This window comes from Balaenoptera physalus (genome assembly GCF_965194825.1).
Source record: "Balaenoptera physalus genome assembly, chromosome: 13".
In the NCBI taxonomy this organism is placed as follows: Eukaryota; Metazoa; Chordata; class Mammalia; order Artiodactyla; family Balaenopteridae; genus Balaenoptera; species Balaenoptera physalus.
The window spans coordinates 80,372,365-80,380,953 of NC_138892.1; positions in this window are offsets into that span (position 1 = coordinate 80,372,365).

The following is an 8,589-nucleotide window of genomic DNA, read 5'->3' on the forward strand; positions in this document are numbered from 1 at the left end:
CCACCAGCCCATTTGTACCAGTACTGGGACACCTCAGACCAAGCAACTAACAAGGCTAGGACTCAGCCCCACCCACCAGCAGGCCAGGTTCCTTAAGATTCCTTGAGCCTACAGGCACACCAGGACATGGCCCTGTCCACCAGAGGGTCCAGGACCAGACCCCTTACACCAGTGGACCTGTATAAGCCCAAGGACCTCCAGGGCCCTGCAGTCAGAGATCCCAGACCAAACTCCACTCACCAGTGGGAAGGCACAAGCTCTGGGATTAGCCTTACATCTCAGTAGAAGGTACCAGCCCTAAGACCTTTTGTACCCCAGACCCACCAGCTAGCAGATCAAAACACCAAATCCAGGAACCCAAGACCCTGCTCCACCAACCCCTGGGTGAGTAATATCAGTGGGTGGACACCAGCCCTGGGATCCCCTGGGCCTCAGCACTGCACACCAGTAGCAGACACCAGGCCCAGGACCTCTACAGCCTGCAAGCTGCCATGTCAGGACCCAGCAAATATACCAGCAGGACAGCACCAGTCCCAGTACCCCCTGAGCCCCAGACTTACAAAGCCACAGGCCAACTCCAGTTCTTGGACACCAAGGACTCCTCAGCAGTCACATTGGGATCTGACCCCATCCTGCACTGGGCCAACACCAGCTTCAGGACACCACAGGTGTCACAGGCAGTCATGTTAGGAACAGGTTTTACCCACCAGTGGGCTAACACCAGCTCCAGGAACCCCAGGGCCTTGCAACCAGAGACCCTGGGACCTGACCCCACCCACCAGCAGGCAATCACCAGCTCTGGGACACATTGGGCACCTCAGAGAGCCACCCCAGGATACAGTCTCACCCACCAGCAGGCCAGCACCAACTTTAGGATACCAAAGACCCTGCAGCCAGCTGTGTCCAGAACCAGCCAAAATCACCAGCAGGCCAACAATAGATTCAGAACATCCATCCCCACAACCATCCACCCCTGAACCCGGTTCTGCCCATCAGTGGGCTAGCACTAGCTCTAAGATGCCCTCAGCTTCTTTGTGACCTGGTCCCAGCCACTAGTGGCTGACAGCCTCCCTACAAGGAAGGGCCTGACAACCAACCAGACTGGGTGCCAGACCACCAACAGTAGTCAGCCCACAACAACAGAAGGACCCACACAGCCCACATAGAAGTCATATAGCACTGGTGACCGAAAGGGATTGTACTGGTGGGACACATAGGACATCCCCTACAACATTCCTCTTCTCCAAGGTGGGGAAACATAACCAACTGACAAAATAGATAGAAATAAAAACAGGAAATTAGGCAAAATTAGGCAACAAGTGAAAGAGTGAGAAAAAAAAAAACAGAAGAAGAATGAAACAAAATGGAGGTAAGCAATCTACCTGATAAAGGGTTCAAAGTAATGGTCATAAAGATATTCAAAGAAATCTGGACAAGATTGTTTGAACAGAGTAAGAAGTTAAAAGTTTTTAACAAAGAGTTAGAAAATATAAAGAACAGTCAAATAAAGATGAAGAATACAATAACTGAAATTAAAAAAAATATACTAGAAGGAATCAACAGTAGATTAGATGACACAGAGGATCATATCAGTGAGCTGGAAAACAGAGTAGTGGAAATCATCCAAACTGAACAACAACAGAAAAAGAAGTTTAAAAAAAGCACAGTTTAAGAGAATTCTGGGACAACACAAAATGTACTAACATTTGGATCATAAGGGTCTCAAAAGGAGAAGAGACAAAGGGGCAGAGAAAATATTTGAAGATGTAATAGCTGAAAACTTCCTTAACCTGGAAAAGGAAACAGATATCCAGGTCCAAGAATCACAGGGAGTCCCAACCAGGATCAACCCAAAGAGGACCACACAATGACACATTGCAATTAAAATGGCAAAAATTACAGATAAAGAGGGAATATTAAAAACAGCAAGGAAAGAGGAACAAGTTACATACAAAGGAATGCCCATAAGGTTATCAGCTGACTTTTCAGCAGAAACTCTGCAGGTCAAAGGGAATGGCATGACATATTTAAAGTGGTGAAAGGGAAAATCCTGCAACCAAGAATACTCTACTGGCAAGGCTTTCATTCAGATTTGATGGAGAGATTAAAAGTTTACAGACAGGCAAAAGCTGAAAAAGTCCAGCACTACCAAACCAGCTTTATGAGAACTGTTAAAGGGACTTCTCTAAGTGAAAAAGAAAAGACCAAAACTGGAAATATGAAGATGACAAAAACAAAAATCTCATTGGTAAAGGCAAATATACAGTAAAGGTAGTAAATCAACCATGTAAAGAGCTGATAGGTCAAAAGACAAAAGTAGTTTAATCATCTATATTCACAATAAGTAGTTAAGGGATACACAAAACACAAAGATATAAATTATAATGTCAAAAATGTAAACATGGGAGGTGGGAGTGAAAATGAAGAATTCTTAAAAGGTATTTAGACTTAAATGATCAGCAACTTAAAATAATCATGTATATAAATATATATCAATAGATTACTGTATATAAATCTCATGATAACCACAAAACAAAAATCTATAATAGATACACAGACAAAAAAAGGAAAGGAATCCAAACATAACACTAAAAATAGTCATCAAATCACAAGGGAAGAGAGCAAAAGAAGAAAAAAGGAACAAAAAAGAACCACAAAAACAATCCAAAAACAATTAACAAAATGGTAGTAAGAACATACCTATCAATAATTATTTAAATATATATATAAATCGCAGCAAAATCCTTTTTGACCCACATCCTACAGTAATGGAAATAAAAACAAAAATAAACAAATGGGACCTAATGAAACTTAAAAGCTTTTGCACAACAAAGGAAATCATAAACAAGATGAAAAGACAACCCTCAGAATGGGAGAAAATATTTGCAAACGAAGCAACTGACAAAGGATTAATCTCCAAAATATACAAGCAGCTCATGCAGCTCAATATCCAAAAAAAAAAAAAAAAACCCAATCCAAGAATGGGTGGAAGACCTAGATAGACATTTCTCCAAAGAAGACAAACAGATTGGCAACAAACACATGAAAAGATGCTCAACATCACTAATCCTTAGAGAAATGCAAATCAAAACCACAGTGAGGTATCACCTCACACCAGTCAGAATGGCCATCATCAAAAAATCTAGAAACAATAATTGTTGGAGAGGGTGTGGAGAAAAGGGAACTCTCTTGCACTGTTGATGGGAATGTAAATTGATACAGCCACTGTGGAGAACAGTATGGAGATTCCTTAAAAAACTAAAAATAGAACTACCATATGACCCAGCAATCCCACTATGGGACACATACCCTGAGAAAACCATAATTCAAAAAGAGACATGTACCCCAATGTTCATTGCAGCACTATTTACAATAACCAGGACATGGAAACAACCTAAATGTCCATCGATGGATGAATGGATAAAGAAGATGTGGCACATATATACAATAGAATATTACTGAGCCAATAAAAGGAATGAAACTGAATTACTTGTAGTGAGGTGGATGGACTTAGAGACCATCATACAGAGTGAAGTAAGTCAGAAAGAGAAAAACAAATACTGTATGCTAACACATATATATGGAATCTAGAAAAATGGTACTGATGGACTTAGTGACAGGGCAGGAATAAAGACACAGATGTAGAGAATGGACTTGAGGACACAGGGGGAAAGGGGATACTGGGATGCAGTGAGAGCGTAGCATTGACAAATGTACACTACCAGCTGTGAAATAGATAGCTAGTGGGAAGCTGCTGCAAAGCACAGGGAGATCAGCTTGGTGCTTTGTACCAACCTAGAGGGGTGGGATAGGGAGGGTGTGCGGGAAGCTCAAGATGGAGGGGATATGAGGATATATGTATACCTATCCTGATTCACTTTGTTGTACAGCAGAAATTAACTGACATTGTAAAGCAATTATACTCCAATAAATATGCATAAAACAATAAAAATAAATGTAAATAGACTTAATGCTCCAATCAAAAGACATAGAGTGGCTGAATGCACACTGAAACAAGACCAATATATATGCAGCCTACAAGAGACTCACTTCAGAGCTAAAGACACAAACTGACTAAAAGTGAGAGAATAGAAAAAGGTATTTCATGCAAATGGATATAAAAAGAAAGCTGGGGTAGCAATACTTATATCAGACAAAGTAGACTTTAAAACAAAGACTGTAACAAGAGACAAATAAGGACAGCATAATAATGATAAAGGCATCAATCCAAGAAGAATTTAACAATTGTAAACACACATGTACCCAACATAGGAGCATCTAAATACATAAAGCAAGTATTAACCAATTTAAAGGGAGAAATTGATAGTAACACAATAATAGTGGGGACTTTAACACCACACTTACATCAATGGACAGATCATCCAGGCAGAAATCAGAAAGGAAAACACTGGCCTTAAACAACAAATGAGACTTCATGAACATGATATATATCAAGTTGGTATATATCAACATATACCATATATATATATACCGTATATATATATACCATTCCATCCAAAAGCAGCAGAATACACATTCTTTTCAAAGACACATGGAATATTCTTCAGAATAGGCCACAAAACAAGTCTCAATAAATTTTTAAATGTTAAAAACATATCAAGCATCTTTTCTGACCATAATGCTTTGAGACTAGAAATAAACAACAAGGAAAAATATGCAAAAAACACAAATGTGGAGGCTAAACAATATGATACTAAACAACCACTGAATTACTGAATAAGTCAAAGAAGAAATTAAAAAAAAAAAAAACCTGGAGACAAAAGAAAACAAAAACACAAAAATCCAAATCTATGGGGTGCAGCAAAAGCAGTTTGAAGAGGGAAGTTAATAGTGATCCAAGCCAATCTCAGGAAACAAGAAAAATCTCAAATAAACACCCTAAATTTACACCTAAGGGAACTAGAAAATAAAAGAATAAACAATACCCAAAGTTAGTAGAAGCAAAGGAATTATAAAGATCGGAGCAGAAATAAATGAAATAGAGACTAAACAAATAATAGAAAAGATCAAAGAAACTAAGAGGTGGTACTTTGAAAAGATAATCAAAATTGATCAACCTTTAATAGGATTCATGAAGAAAAGAAGAGAGAGGGCCCAAATCAATAAAGCCAAAATTGAAAAAGGAGAATTTACAACTGATATCACAGAAATACAAAGGGTTATAAGAGACTACTACAAATAATTATTTGCCAATAAAATGGACAATTCCTAGAAATGTACAATCTCACAAAACTGAACCAGGAAGAAATAGAAAATATGAACAAAGTACCAGTAAGAAATTGAATCACTGAAAAAAAAAAAAAAAAAAAAAAGCTCCTAACAAACCAAAGTGCAGGACCAGAAGGCTTCAGAAGTAAATTCTATCAAACGTTTAGAGAAGAGTTAACACCTATCCTTCTCAAACCATTCCAAAATATTGCAGAGGAAGGAACACTTCCAAACTCATTCTGTAAGGCCAGCATCACCTTGATACCAAAACAGACAAAGGTATGGAAAAATAAAATAAAATAAAGTTTCAGGTCAATATCACTGATGAACATAAATGCAAAAATCTTGAACGAAATATTAGCAACTGGAATTCAACAATACATTAAAAGGATCATACACCATGATCATGTGAGATTTATCCCAGAGATGGAAAGCTGGGTCAATATCTGCAATTCAATCAATGTGATACAACACATTAAAAAACTGAAGAATAAAAATCATATGATCATCATAATAGATGCAGTAAAAACTTTTGACAAAATTCAACACCAATTTATGATTAAAAACTCTCAACAAAGTGGGTATAGAGAGAGCAAACCTCAACATAATAAAAGCCACATATGATAAGCCCACAGGTAATATCATATTCCATGGTGAAAATGTGAAAGCTTTTCCTTTAAGATCAGAAACAAGACAAGGATGACCATTCTCACCAGTTTTATCCAACATAGTATTGGAAGTCCTAGCCACAGCAGTCAGACAAGAAAAAGAAATAAAAGGAATTCAAATTGGAAAGGAAGAATTAAAACTATCACTGTTTGCATATGACATGATACTATACATAGAAAAAACTCAAGATGTCACCAAAAAATTACTACAGGTCATCAATGAATTTGGTAAAATTGCAGAATACAAAATTAATATACAGAAATCTGCTGCATTTCTATACAGGAACAATGAACTATCAGAAAGTGAAATTAAGAATATAATCCCATTTACAATCACATCACAAAGAATAAAATACCTAAGAAAAATCTTTCTAAGCAGATAAAAGACTTGTACTCAGAGAACTACAAGATACTGATGAACAAAATTGAAGACAACATAAACAAAAGGAACAATATACATTGCTCATGGATTGGAAGAATTAACATTATTAAAATGACATAATACCCAAGGCAATCTACAGATTCAGTATAATTCCTATCCATGACATTCTTCACAGAACTAGAAAAATTTAAATTTTCTATGGAAACACAAAAGACCCTGAATAGCCAAAAGAATCTTGAGAAAGAAGAACAAAGTTGGAGGTATCACACTCCTTGATTTCAAGCTATACTACAAATCTACAGTCATCAAAACAGTATGGTACTGGCACAAAAACAGACACATAGATGAATGGAACAGAACAGAATGCCCAGAAATGAACCCACAGTTATATGGGCAATTAATCTACGACAAATGATGCAAGAATATATAATTGGGAAAACATAGGACCTTCAATAAATTGTGTTGGGAAAACTGGAGAGCTACATGCAAAGAGTCAAACTGGACTTTTTTCTCATACTATGTACAAAAATAAATTCAAAAAGGATTAAAGACTTAAACATAAGACCTGAAACCATAAACTTCTAGAATAAAACATAGGCAGCAAGCTTTTTGACATTGATCTTTGTAATATTTGCGGGGGATATGGCTCCTCAGGCAAGCAAAAATAAATAAATGGGACCACATCAAACTAAAAAGCTTTTGCACAATGAAGGAAACTATCAACAAAATGGAAAGGTCACCTATTGAGTGGGAGAAGACATTTGCAAACAATATAGCTGATGAGGGGTTAATATCCAAAATATAGAAACTTAACTCAAAATTTAAAAACATACAAACAACCTAATTTAAAAATGGGCAGATGATCTGAATAGACATTTTTCTAAAGAAGACATACAGATGACCAACAGGCATATAGAAAGATCCTCAACATCATTAATCATCAGGAAAATGCAAATCAAAACCATAATGAGATATCACCTCACATCTGACTGAATGGCTATTATCAGAAAGACAACAAATAACAGGCATTGGTGAAGATGTGGAGAAAAGGGAACCTTCATTCACTGTTGGAGGGAATGTATATTTGTTCAGTTACTATGGAAGACTGTATGGAGTTTCCTTAAAAAACTAAAAGTAGATCTACCATATTATCCAACAATTCCACTGGCGGTTATTTTTCCAAAGAAAACAAAAACACTAATTAGAAAGATATATGCATGCTTATATTAATTGCAACATTATTTTCAATTACCAAGATATGGAAACAACTCAAGTGCCCATCAATAGGTGAATGGACAAAGATATTGTATATGTATATAATGGAATATAACTCAGCCATATAAAAAATAATGAAATCTTCCTATTTGTGACAACATGGATGAACCTAGAGGATATTCTAAGTGAAATAAGTCAAACAGAGAAAAACAAATACTGTATGATCTCACCTATATGTGGAATATAAAAATCAAAATAACTGAACAAATATAACTAAACAGAAACAGAGTTATAGATACAAAGAACAAATAGGTGGTTGCCAGAGGGGATGGGGATGGGAGAGGAAAGAAATCAGTGAGGGAGGTTAAGAGGTACTAACTTCCAGTTGCAAAATAGATGAGTCATGGTATGAATTGTAAAGTGTGGGGGATATAGTCAATAACTATGCAATTTCTTTGTATGGTGACATATTATAACCACACTTACTGTGGGGATCATTTTGAAATGTATAGAAATATGGAATCACTATGCTGTCTAACAGGTAACATAGCATCATAGGTCAATTACACTTCAAAAACAAACAAACTCATAGAAAAAGCAATCAGATTTGTGATTTTCAGAGTCAGGAGGTGAGGAGAGTAAGAATTGGATGAAGGTAGTCAAAAGGTACAAACTTCCAATTATAAGATAAATAAGTACTAGGGATGTAATATACAACATGATAAATATAATTAACACTGCTGTATGCTATATATCAAAGTTGTTAAGAGAGCAAATCCTAAGAATTCTCATCAAAAATTTTTTTCTATTTCTTTAATTTTATATCTATATGAGATGATGGATGTTCACTAAACTTACTGTTATAATCATCTCTTGAGGTATGTAAGTCAACTCACTATGCTGTACACCTCAAACTTATACAGTGTTGTGTGTCAATTTTATCTCAATAAAACTGGAAGAAAAAAGAGAATGAAAGATAGTTAAAATTCGAACAGAAATAAAAAATAAAGTAGGGGAATAAGCAACAAAATCATGGAAAAGTAGAAAAGTAGAAACTAAAATATGTGATTAAAGTTAATACATAAGAAATGTAAG